Source organism: Cervus elaphus, chromosome 7, assembly GCF_910594005.1.
Source record: "Cervus elaphus chromosome 7, mCerEla1.1, whole genome shotgun sequence".
Classification (NCBI taxonomy): Eukaryota; Metazoa; Chordata; class Mammalia; order Artiodactyla; family Cervidae; genus Cervus; species Cervus elaphus.
In genome coordinates, this window is record NC_057821.1 from 29,258,233 (window position 1) to 29,270,646 (window position 12,414).

Consider the following 12,414-nt stretch of genomic DNA (forward strand, 5'->3'; position numbering starts at 1 on the left):
GATCTCATGAAAGGGTCTCAGTGACATCAAGGGTTCCACAGACTGCACTCTGAGAACTGTAGTTCTGAATGTACCAGGGCGTCTCCCAACTGATCCCTGCCTTTGCCTCCTCTTCATTTTGGAAATTCCTGAGCTGGACTCCATGCCTCCCCAAAACTTAACTGAGGGCCCTGCTCCTGGGCTGCTCTAGGAGAGAACTCACCCCCTAGAAAGTGATACCAGAGAGTGTCCTCAGTCTGGAAAGGAAGGTGGGGGGACAGGTGTTTCCCCTTTGGAACTGGGGACAGTTTGTACCTGAAGGTGCCAGAGCCACTCATAACCTAGTTTGACTTTGTTACACACCAGCTTAATATGTATTCATATTCCAGACAGAAATCTGACGTAGTGTCTAAGAAAAGTAATATTGGCCCTTTCATCTCACATGGTCTAATGCACCTGACTTGAGGCCCGCAAATCATGAAGAGCAGTGCATTCCAACAGAACATTCTGTGGTGAAAGAATTGTTCTATGTCTGTGCTGTCCAGTCAGGTAGCCAGTAGCTACATGAGGCTGTTTAGCACCTTAAAGTGTCTGCTGTGCTGAGCACTTTTATTTATTTTAATTTGAATAACAATATGTGGCTACCAGCTAGCATATTGTTCAATGCATATCTAGAATGTTGTTAATTAATCTCCTGTCTCTTTCCCCTAAAAGATCCTGTGTGACTCATAAGTTGATGCATGCTAAAATAATCTTAATACTGAAGTCGTGGATTTGTCTGTGCAGGTTTTAGATACAGCTTTAAAATACAGCATGCTCTGGAAATTTCTTTAATGTGTATTTTAACAGACAGAGTGTTCAGACATTAGCCAAACCATGGTTTATCACCTTAAGGTTGTAAGTGTTCAAAGCTGCCCATCACTGCTAGTTGTCCAATAATGATAAATGGGTATAATCCTTGATCTCTTGGTGTTTTCCTTAACCTGGTAAACATAAGGACACCCAGAAGTTATCAACTGAACACAACAGATATCCATACTTCATAGGACTTGTACATACTTGTAAAGTTATGAAGCAGAAGATGTAACTTTAGAATCCATCACCTTATCACTTTTTACTTACTACTCCTGCTATACTTTCTCTCCAAATTCAATCAGTTCTGTTTCCCTTCACCCTTGGACACCTCTCTCCTAGACAAAAATATACATGAATTTTTTACACTTGTGGAATGAAGCATTTTATGACCCATAGATGAAAAACTATCAAAACACATAAATACATAAATCTTCCCTATGTTAAGCAGACACTCACGAGTTACAAACATATGCCCCATTCTGATGGAAAGACACATAAAAATTTTTGGCAAACAGGTAACATGTCTCAATGTTCTTCAGTCAAAGACCACCAGGAGCAAATCTGTGAGCAATCAAGTTGGATCTATACTGGATGCAGCAAGGGAGATCACAGAGTATCAGGGACCATGGTGACTCTTGTGATGTGTTAGAACATATACAGCCAGGAGTCTCCAGTCTCTGGACTTGGGCTGGTATCTCCTGTCAGTGCCAACATTAGATTAGAAATAAAGTGTACAATAAATGTAATGTGCTTGAATCATCCTGAAACTATTCCCCTCCCTCCCTGGTCCATGAAAAAATTGTCTTCATGCAATCAATTCCTGGTGCCAAAAGCGCTGAAGACCGCTGACATACAAGATGTGGACTTTGGCTGGGTGATTTTGAGGGGCATCTATGCAAGACTGCTTCCCTGATAGCTCAGTTGGTAAAGAATCCGCCTGCACAGTTTGAGAGGGGAGATAAGCAACCCTAACACCAGGAATGATGGTGACGTTGATTGGCTTCCAGAAACCGCATACGCAATGGGAATGAGAACTGGGACCTCGTCATGAGTATCCAGGCAGAAAGACCCGACACAGTTTGGGCGGAGAGCAAGAGAAACCCCAGGGAGGTGGGGAATCCCTCGAGGTTTCACTCCCCCCCCGTCCAGACATCACCTTCTGGCCTAAGACCCTGAGAGCCTTGCCCAGGGACCTGGGACTTTGCCCTGACCACTCTCCTACTGCCTGGAGGACCCTGTAAGTCAGAAGTTTACAAACTTTTGGTTTCAGAATCAGTGTATGACTATACGACTTGGGACCTCAGAGATAGTATCACTTATTTGTGTTATATCTGTGAGTATTATATATATATTATATATATATACACACATATATATCTGGCCATATTAGAAATTGAAACAACAGAAATCGATTGATTCAGTTGTAATATTAATAACCAATTACATTAAAAGAAATATTTTTATGAAAAATCTCTTTTCAAAAATGAAATAGTATAGTGAGAAGATTTTACATTCTAGATTTTACATTCTTTTTAAATGAAAAAAATCTAGCCTCACACAAATATAGGTAAGGGAAGTATTTTGAATAACATTTTCAGATAATTATGGCTACTCATCTTTGATACAACACTAAAACTACACAAGTGTTAGTTTCATAAATAATATTTTGCTATGTGGAACTTGAAACTATAACTGAATATTTCCAACTCTGTTGCATAAGAGTCCATAGGTCTGTTTTGTACATTGAATGAATATTGTATCAATTCATGATTTTTTTAAAAGTAATGCATTGCTTTGCCAAGTTGTATAGATTTTAGAGTGTTGATGTTTAAGATTATCAAACAATCACATTTGTTAATGTCACCACAGCTTACACTAGAAAAGTTTGTTAGTACTGGGAAGCTGTCAAGATTCATTTTCTAATGAGAGCTTGCATTTTATCAATGACAATAAATATTGTAAGTTGATTTCCTGGAAGGGAGAAACTCATGTTCATTATGCCAAATAACTAAATCTAAAAAATCATAGCTTTCCTGTTCTTCATTCTTAAAGTGAAAATAGCATTCCATAAAAAAAAGCTAAGTCAGCTCAGAAAAACTATTTTCCTTGGGACATAGTACTTTAAAATGGAGCAGAAGTATTTTATGTGTATGTCCCATTTCATCCTATCAGATATTCTCAAATGTGGACTCAAGAATGATGACTGTAGAAACAATAATTTTTAATACTACAACCTGGATATTTTTCAGTGAAACTTGCTTTTTTATTCTTCAATTAAATTGTGGTGAGGAATTCATAACTGCTATTGCTGTTTGTTAAAATAGGCTCATTTCTGCTAACTTTTACATCAGTGCAAATGTCAACACAGTGAAAAAGGTAGGGGCTTCCCTGGTGGAACAGTGGTTATGAAATGGCCCTCCAATGCAGGGGACAAGGGTTTGATCCCTGTGGGGGAACTGAGAGCCCATGTGTCAAAGGACAACTACGCCTTCAAGTTGCAACTGCTGAGCCTAAAGCCCATGCTCTGCAACTAGAGAAATCCCTCATGCCTCAGTGAAGACCCAGTGCAGCCAAAATAAGAAATACATATTTAAAAGAAAAAGGTAAATAAATTTTTGGTAATGTCATGAAAATAGTTTTGACCTCATGGATCCCATAGAAGGGTCTCAGAGACTTCAAGGGTTCCACAGACCACAGTTTGAGAACTACTGTTCTGAGTAAAGCAGGGAGACTACAAGTTAGCACCCGCCTCCCTGCCTCCTCTTCACTCCTAGACTCCCTCTTCCTGAACCGGACTCCGTGCTTCCCAACCTTTACTTATTAGGGCTCTGCCTCTTGGTTCATCTAAAAGAGAACTTACCCCTAGGAATTTGATGCCAGTGTCTCCATCTAGGAAGGGACTTGGGAGACAGGTGTTTCCCCTTTGGAACTGGGAATAGTTTGTGCCTGAAGGCACAAGAGAGAAATTTATTCCTGACCCATTTTGGATTTGTTGGTACCAGCTTAATATTTATCCGTTTCCCAGAAATAAATCTGATGTAATCTGTATGAGAAATAATATTGGCTCTTTGGTTTTGAATGGGTCTAATTTACTTGAGGCCCACTATCATCATCAATAATAGTGCTACTCAGAGTTCCAGGTCTGCACTTTTCACGTGGTAGGTGCTAGCTCCATGCGGCTATCGAGCACTTGAAATGTGGCTAACATCACTGAGCAGTCAAATTTTTATTTAATTAAATTTAAACTTAAATAGCCATATGTGGCTAGTAGCTACTGCATTTGACAGAGCATATCTAAGTGGTTTAGTTTTCATTCCCTCAAGATAGTGTATGACTCATAGATTGAAGTACATTGAAATTATCTTCATATATTTGGTTATGTGGGTCTTAGACATTACTGTAAAATACTGCAGGCCCAAGAAAATTTAATCTGCCTCCAGTGCAGGAGACCCGGGTTTGATCCCTAGATCCCCAGGAGAAGGGAATGGCTGTCCACCCTCTCCAGTAATCTTGCCTGGAAAATTCCATGGACAGAGGAGTCCGGGGGGCTATAGTCCATGAGGTTGCAAACAGTCAGACGCACTTTCACTTTCACTTTCTTTAACATCATTAACCTGAACATAATTTATCAACTCAGGGTCATCAGTTTTCAAAAACACTCATCATTGGAGCTATTTCTTATCTATATTACGTTGAGACTCTTGATGTCATTTCTGTTAATCTGGTAAACATAAGCAAGCACTTATGTCTTCACTTAGCCACAAGAAAGTATTTATTGAATACCCCATTATAAAATACCCTGTTGGTCCTGCAAAATTATAAAAATACAAAACAGAAGATGAAAACCTTAGAATTCCCACCACCTTTGAATTCTTTACCTATTATTCCTCCCCATAGTGTGTATAAAGTGATACTTGTCCCCAATTTCAGTTTTCTGTTTCCTTTTACCCTTGGACCCCACTCTCCTCATCATCTCTACCTAAATGAAAATATATGGAAAATTTTCACAATTATCAAGTGAAGAATTTTCTAAGCATGACCCAAAGATTTAAGAAAAAAACACAAAGAAGAAATAAAACTTTCTGTGGCAACCACAAACTCACAAGCATGCAAACACGTGTCCATAATCAAATTTAAAGACACCTAAAAAAATCTTAGCACATCATGAGAAACACTGGGCTGGAAGAAACACAAGCTGGAATCAAGATTTCCAGGAGAAATATCAATAATCTCAGATATGCAGATGACATCACTCTTCCGGCAGAAAGTGAAGAGGAACTAAAAAGCCTCTTGATGAAAGTGAAAGAGGAGAGTGAAAAAGTTGGCTTAAAGCTCAACATTCAGAAAACTAAGATCATGGCATCTGGTCCCATCATTTCATGTGAAATAGATGGGGAAACAGTGGAAACAGTGTCAGACTATTTTTTGGCCTCCAAAACCACTGCAGATGCTGATTGCAGCCATGAAATTAAAAGACGCTTACTCCTTGGAAGGAAAATTATGACCAACCTAGATAGCATATTAAAAAGCTGAGATATTACTTTGCCAACAAAGGTCTGTGTAGTCAAGGCTATGGTTTTTCCAGTGGTCACGTATGGATGTGCGAGTTGGACTATGAAGAAAGCTGAGCGCTGAAGAATTGATGCTTTTGAACTGTGGTGTTGGAGAAGCCTCTTGAGAGTCCCTTGGACTGCAAGGAGATCTAACCAGTCCATCCTAAAGGAGATCAGTCCTGGGTGTTCATTGGAAGGACTGATGCTGAAGCTGAAACTCCAGTACTTTGGCCACCTCATGCGAAAAGTAGACCCATTGGAAAAGACCCTGATGCTGGGAGGGATGGGGGCAGGAGGAGAAGGGGATGACAGAGGATAAGATGGCTTGATGGCATCACCGACTCGATGGACATGAGTTTGAGTAAACTCCAGGAGTTGGTGATGGACAGGGAGGCCTGGCATGCTGTGATTCATGGGGTTGCAAAGAGTCGGACACAACTGAGCGACTGAATTGAACTGAACTGAAAAAATCTGATAAGACAAAATATTAACATGTGTCAATATTCTTTACCCAAAGACCACCAGGAACACACCTAGTTGAACACATTGAGTTTACTACATGATACAGCCATGTATACTGTGGGGAACCACAGGGGATCTCAGAGTGAGGGTATAAGAAAGAATGTGTTATGTGGGATTTGGGCTTTGGTTGGAGAAAAGAGGGGTTTACTCCAAACTGAGTATTGCCAGGAAGCATGGTCAATTACATGATTGGGATGATTGGGTGTCCCAATCAATCACATCTATAAGGAGGGCAGGCTAGAGCAAGGATAAAGGAGCATTTGCAACCATCAGTCGTGTTACCCAGGATAGGGAGATGTTCAGTACTTTCTGACTTGCACAGTGCCCTGTTTCTCTGTGCTTAAATGAAATTATGTATAGTCTTGTCTTGTTTTGTTTCACTTTATTATGATTTCAGTGTATCCTTATTTGATGTTTCTATTTTATAAAAAGATTCATTCCAAAGAGAACAACATGGCCTAGCTGTGAGCAGCAGGCCAGCTTCAAGTAACTCTGAGGTCTAGCTGTGAGTGTCACACCTGTTCCCTGGGGTCAGGAGGCTGATTTTTCTTCCTTAAATTCAATATTTTAAAATTCCTACATTGAGATTGGAAAATAAAGACTATTAGAAGACAATTTTCACCTTTATGCATTGGAGAAGGAAATGGCAACCCACTCCAGTGTTCTTGCCTGGAGAATCCCAGGGATGGGGTCGCACAGAGTCAGAGATGACTGAAGTGACTTAGCAGTAGCAGTTAGCAGAAAACAATTTGGAAAAGAAGAAATGTAAATACCAATAAATTCATTATTAATAAATGGGGAAAATGGGAATGTGAAAGGAAAAATGGAAAGAAAATTAAAATTTGTCAGCTTGGCAAAGATGAAAGGAAAATAAAGGCTAGACCTTTAATAGGTCTCCTTGGGAAAGTCAAGGTAGGGCAGGGAAAACAGATTAGGATTGGCTGGTATGAACAAGTATCAGCAGGCTTTGGTTTATAGCAATGGTCTTTGGTTGTCTGGTACCTGGTCCTGGGATTATTAAGGCAAAGGAATATTGCCTCTTAGGGTACAAAGGCCAGATCAGGGGGTAAGGGGGGTGGTGGCAGGGTGGGATGGAAGTCTGGATTGGTTAGTTTTCATATCAGAGGCTTGCTCCTGGCTGGGCTGTAGTCCTGGGAAAGCTGTCTCTCCTGAGAAAGATTATGTTACTGCTTTTTAATTATTAATTAATTTTTATCTTTGATTGCACTGGGTCTTCACTGCAGCGCATGGGCTTTCTCTACTTGCAGACAGTGGGGCTGGGGGTGGGGGTGGTGGCTTCTTTCTAGTTGCAGCGCACAGGCCTCTCATTGCCATGGCTTCTCTTGTTGCAGAGCACAGGCTCTGGGCCCAGGGGCTTCAGTAGTTGCAGCACATGGGATCAGCTGCTCTGAGGTATTCGGAATCTTCCCCAACCAGGGTTGAACCTATGTCCCTGGGTTGAACCTGAATACAAGGGGATTCTTATCCACTGTACCACCAGAGAAGCCCTTCAACAAAACATTCTTAAACAACTGAGCTATCAGAGCAAATTTCCCCACATTTTGAACCCAGGAGTTTAGTATGGGAAGTTCTTTGGCAACTAGCATCTGCTCCCATGTCTTGAGAATGCTGAACTACATGCATCTTGATGAGACCATGTCTTATTACAGAAGCTGAAAACACACTTTCCTAACCTTTTTTGTTGCTGGGCACAGGCAGGCATCCTGTACTCTGGTGTGCTTATGGCAGATTTGGATTTAGGGGTTAGTTCCATGAAGAACTAGGGCCTGTTCTATCCACTAATTTCCTGAGCCCATTCCTTCCTCAACTCTTCATTCTCATCTCTGTATCCAGGAAAACTTGACCCATCAGTTGAGTCTATGAATCCACCAAGATAGCTACTGCCAAACACACCTCTGGCTCCCTAAGTAAGTGTTCTTACTTCTTCCTCTTCTGTTCCCCACCAGATTATATCCACTCTCCAATAGCTTGGACTCATGCATGATGTATTCTGTCTATATCCTGACAATTCAACCATCCTCTCAAGCCCCGCTGACTACTCCACCTCCTCCCCCTCTCACTGCAGCTCCCACTCTCTGAGGGTCACGTGGATGTGCCTCCAGAATTTGCATGCAGGCAGGTGTACGTATCCCTCCCTCTTTGCACTCCACATGCCCCAGTGATGTTTAATTAATTTCCCTTTAAAAAAATTAATTTCCCTTTTTCTAAAATCAGCCAATTTGTTTCCTGCTGCTTATATGTAAGACTACTAATTTAATATTAAGCTTAGTATCTATTTCTACCATCTCAAAACACAGCTGACATAAGACATGACTTCAGAACCAAATGAGTTCCAAAAACTCATATACACCTGAACCTTACATGGCTTCCCCTCTCGCCTTCCCATTGCAAAAATTATCAGAATGTGGCAGATAAATGAAGGAATTCTTACACCAGATATCTCAAATCTTACAGTATATCAAAGGTTAAACAGTTATGAACTGCCAAATATTTACCATTTCCTCAGCTGCTTAGATGATTTGGAAAAGACCCTGATGCTGCAAAAGATTGAGGGCAGGAGGAGAAAGGGGTGACAGAGGATGAGATGGTTGGATGGCATCACTGACTCAATGGATATGAGTTTGAGCAAACTCCGGGACATGGTGAAGGACAGGGAGGCCTGTCCATGGAGATGCAAAGAGTTGGACACGACTGAGTGACGGAACAACTGCTTAGAAGGATGGCAGGAGAAATTATGGGGCAGAAAAGGTGCTTTAGAAATCAATATGGATGTTGTCACCAATTACTGTTTGTTGCGGGAGCCGAGATTCTGTAACACAGTCACTCGTTCTCATCCGTTTGTCTCAGTGGCAGGTGAAGAACCAAATCAAAGGCAACAGAAGAGATAAATCAGTTAACACACATTTTAATAAACACATCAAAGACATTCCAAATATTCCCCTTAGAGAAAGATCAACTATTATTGTCCCCATTTCAGAGACATAGCAGCGAGGACAAGATGCCATAATGCTTGTCATCTGAGATCTTTCAGAAACCCAGCAGGACCGTCCAGCTGAGGCTGAGAGCTGGGAATGAGGAAAAGGAACAAAGGCTAAATGAAAAAGCCTGGGGCTGTGCCCAGGAGGCCTTCTCTCAGGGTCTCAGTGTAAGTCTGGATCTCGTGCAGTTAAGCCACAGGAAAGGGAAAATTCTCCCAGTGAAGGCAGATGAGAATTCATAGATGATTTCTTGAGTTCTGGCATTGGTAAAGGTTACCTTTCCACCATCATGATCCAGAGCAACTCCAATCTGCTGGGGGCAGTAGGACAGGATCTGGAAGGGCTCAGGGCTGGTGCATATAGACACCCCAGCTGAGGACAGCTGCAGAGTCCAGAACCCCTCCTCGGGGGTGAAGTTGAGAAATCCCCTTCTCACCACTGACTCTCTTGCCACCCCCACCAGGCAGAATTTTGGCCATATTCCATTTTCCTGAGACCATTCTTCCTCCAACTCCTCATTCTTCTCTCTATATCCAGGGGAATGATACCCATCAGTGATGCCTATAAATCCACCAAGATCGCTACTGCCGAACACACCTCTGCTTCCAGCCCTGTCTCTCCTTGCGTCTTCTTTCTCCTCTGCTTCCCACCAAATCCTGTCCACTTTCACTTCCCAGTACACTTTGCCCCATGTGAAGCCCTTCCTGCCCAGCACCCCGGGCTCCAGATCAAATCTCTGACCACGCTGGCATTTGTTTATCCGCAAGCCAGTGAACATCATACTCTTCCCATTTGGAGACACTGAGAGGTAGCCGTTGGCTGTCTGGGAATCCAGGATGATCCTCACTGTGGGGACTAAGGTATGGCAACACAAAAGATATCAAATAAGATTTGTCCCATAGGTTCTGGGGCCTTCATGACAATGGTGGGAGGTTCCTCAGGGGACCAGGACAGACATTGCTTTTGACCTTGTGTTCAGACTATTAGCAACCATATCTAGAGAGTATAAAGAACACAGAAAATTCAAGGCCTCAGGCAGTGCGATGATACTTGAGAGGGAAACCAATAAGGCCTGGGATCACTATAGCTGGGCAAATCTGGGGAAAGTTTATGGTTTTGAAATCAGGATAAATAATTTGGATACATTAGTCACACGAAGACCTTCTTCTTTAAAACAGAAGTGCTGACCTGTGAGAAATGGACCTTCACAGGAAAGCTGCAAACTTCAGCCACTATCCCCTCCAGATACTCACTTGTCTTATATTCCAGATTCCTCATCAATTTTCCTAGAGTAAAAAAACAAAAAGACAGTGAGCAATTCTTTCTTGTTTTTCTTTTTTTCTTTAGCCACACTGCTTGGCTTGCGGGAAGTCCAGGGTTGAACCCGGGCCTACAGCAGTGAAGGCACGGAGTCCTACCCACTGGACCACCAGGGAATTCGCAACAATAAGCAATTTTAACACCAGAGCTTCTAGGTCAAGTTTTCTTACATTGGCTCTTATAACTTTAGATGATGACAGGGCACCATGAAAGTTCAAGTGAATTAGAGAGAGCAATTCAGGAGACACCCAGAGCTCCACAGTCTAAATTCGTTTTTGCAAGTATATATAACAACAAGTGCTGAACCCACCTGGTGCTTCATTAAAGAGTACCTTTGGGCATACCACCTGTTGTTAAACTAAGTCCTAAACTTCTAGTCCAAACCTTTGAGATTCATTCTCCCAGTATTCTTTAAATTGTTAAAAAAATATTATTGTGGAAAAAACACATGACATTACCATCTTTACTGTTTTTAAATGTATAGTTCATTAATGTTCAGTTCAGGTCAGTCGCTCAGTTGTGTCTGACTCCTTGCAACCCCATGGACTGCAGCACGCCAGGCTTCCCTGTCCATCACCAACTCCCAGAGCTTGCTCAAACTCATGGCCATCAAGTCGATGATGCCATCCAACCACCTCATCCTCTCTCATCCCCTTCTCCTCCTGCCTTCAATCTTTTCCAGCATCAGGGTCTTTTCCAATGAGTCAGTTAATCATTAATGTTAAATATATTTAAATAACTATGCAATTGATTTCCAGATCTTTTCCATGTTTAAAAACTGAAACTCTATACCCATTAAACAGCAGTTCCTTATTTCCCCCTCCTCTCAAACCCTGGCAACCACTAATCCACTTTCTGTTACTATGGATTTGACTACTTTAGAGACCTCATATGCATGGAATCATATATTACTTGTCTCTTTGTGACTGGCTGATTTCACTTACCCTAATGTCCTCGAGGTTCATCCATGATATAGTATGTGGCAAAATTTCCTTCCTTTTTTAGGTTGGATAGTATTCCATTGTCTACATATGCCACATTCTGTTTTTGCATTCATTCATCGATGGACGTTTGGGTTTTTTCTATTTCCCATCTGTGGTGAATAATGCTGCTATGAAACATGAGAGTGCAAAGATCTCTTTGAGATTCTGCTTTTAATTCTTTGGAAAGTGGTAATACTGGACCATATGGTAATTATATTTTTAATTGTTTGAGGAAATTCCACACTCATATTCTCAGTGTTTTGAGATACTCTCCCAATGTTCTTTTAACCTCACTGTTTAATATGAAATATCTTTTTACCATCTTGAGACCTCTGACTGTGACTCTATTTTAGTCTAGGTTCTATTCTTAGACTATCATGTGGTTTGGACTTAGATTCCCTCCCCAGTGTCCCTCCCTGGTGTGAATGACACACAGAGGAGCAAAGAACTTAGAAGTCACAGCCACGCTCAAAACCTAAGGACACAGCATAGAGAAAGAAAGAAGGCTTCTAGGTTCAGAACCCCCTCCTTTATCATTGAATTTTCTGAGTCCTTTCTCTGAAGAAAGAAGTATATCTGAAAATTCTTCTGCCCAATTTTTGACTGCAGGACTAATTAGCTTTTCAACCCAGAACTTCTTCCGGGGTACCTGGAGATAATGACGTCACAGTGAGAACTCCTGAGAGAAAGGTATGATTTCCCACCATCACCACCTGCACATGCACATGAGCACTAACAATAGACCAAAGACGCAGAGAGGAAAAGATGGTTTTCCAAGTGGTTGGTTTCAAGGTCAGAGTCAAAGAGTAGAATATAGAGTTCTGAAGAAAGGATCATGATCCAGGGATTCTCTACCCACCAATGTGTCATTTATAGACAGTATTCAAAAAGAAAGAAAGCCATTTTCCTCCTTGAAATATGCTACTGATACTACTGACCTTTTCCAGTCCTGTGGCCACTGCTGAGTTTTCCAAATTTGCTGGCATATTGAGTGCAGCACTTTCACAGCATCATCTTTCAGGATTTGAAATAGCTCAACTGGAATTCCATCACATCCTTTTCCACTGACCTGGAAAAGGTCAGTTTTCATTCCAATCCCTAAGAAAGGCAATCCCAAAGAATGCTCAAACTACCGCACGATTGCACTCATCTCGCACGCTAGTAAAGTAATGCTCAAAATTCTCCAGGCCAGGCTTCAGCAAT

At 41.5% G+C, this 12,414-nt stretch overlaps 1 protein-coding gene and 1 long non-coding RNA gene across 5 annotated transcripts in view; one reads left to right on the plus strand and one right to left on the minus strand.

Annotated features, from left to right (window-relative positions):
- Positions 1–12,414, minus strand: part of LOC122697341 (BOLA class I histocompatibility antigen, alpha chain BL3-7) — a 256,855-nt gene that overhangs the window by 224,428 nt on the left and 20,013 nt on the right. The window lies entirely within an intron of this gene.
- LOC122697346 lies at positions 1,878–8,092 on the plus strand. The gene is made up of 4 exons (XR_006342051.1): positions 1,878–2,071; positions 6,342–6,414; positions 7,262–7,322; positions 7,764–8,092. It is a non-coding gene; the product is annotated as an uncharacterized LOC122697346 (long non-coding RNA).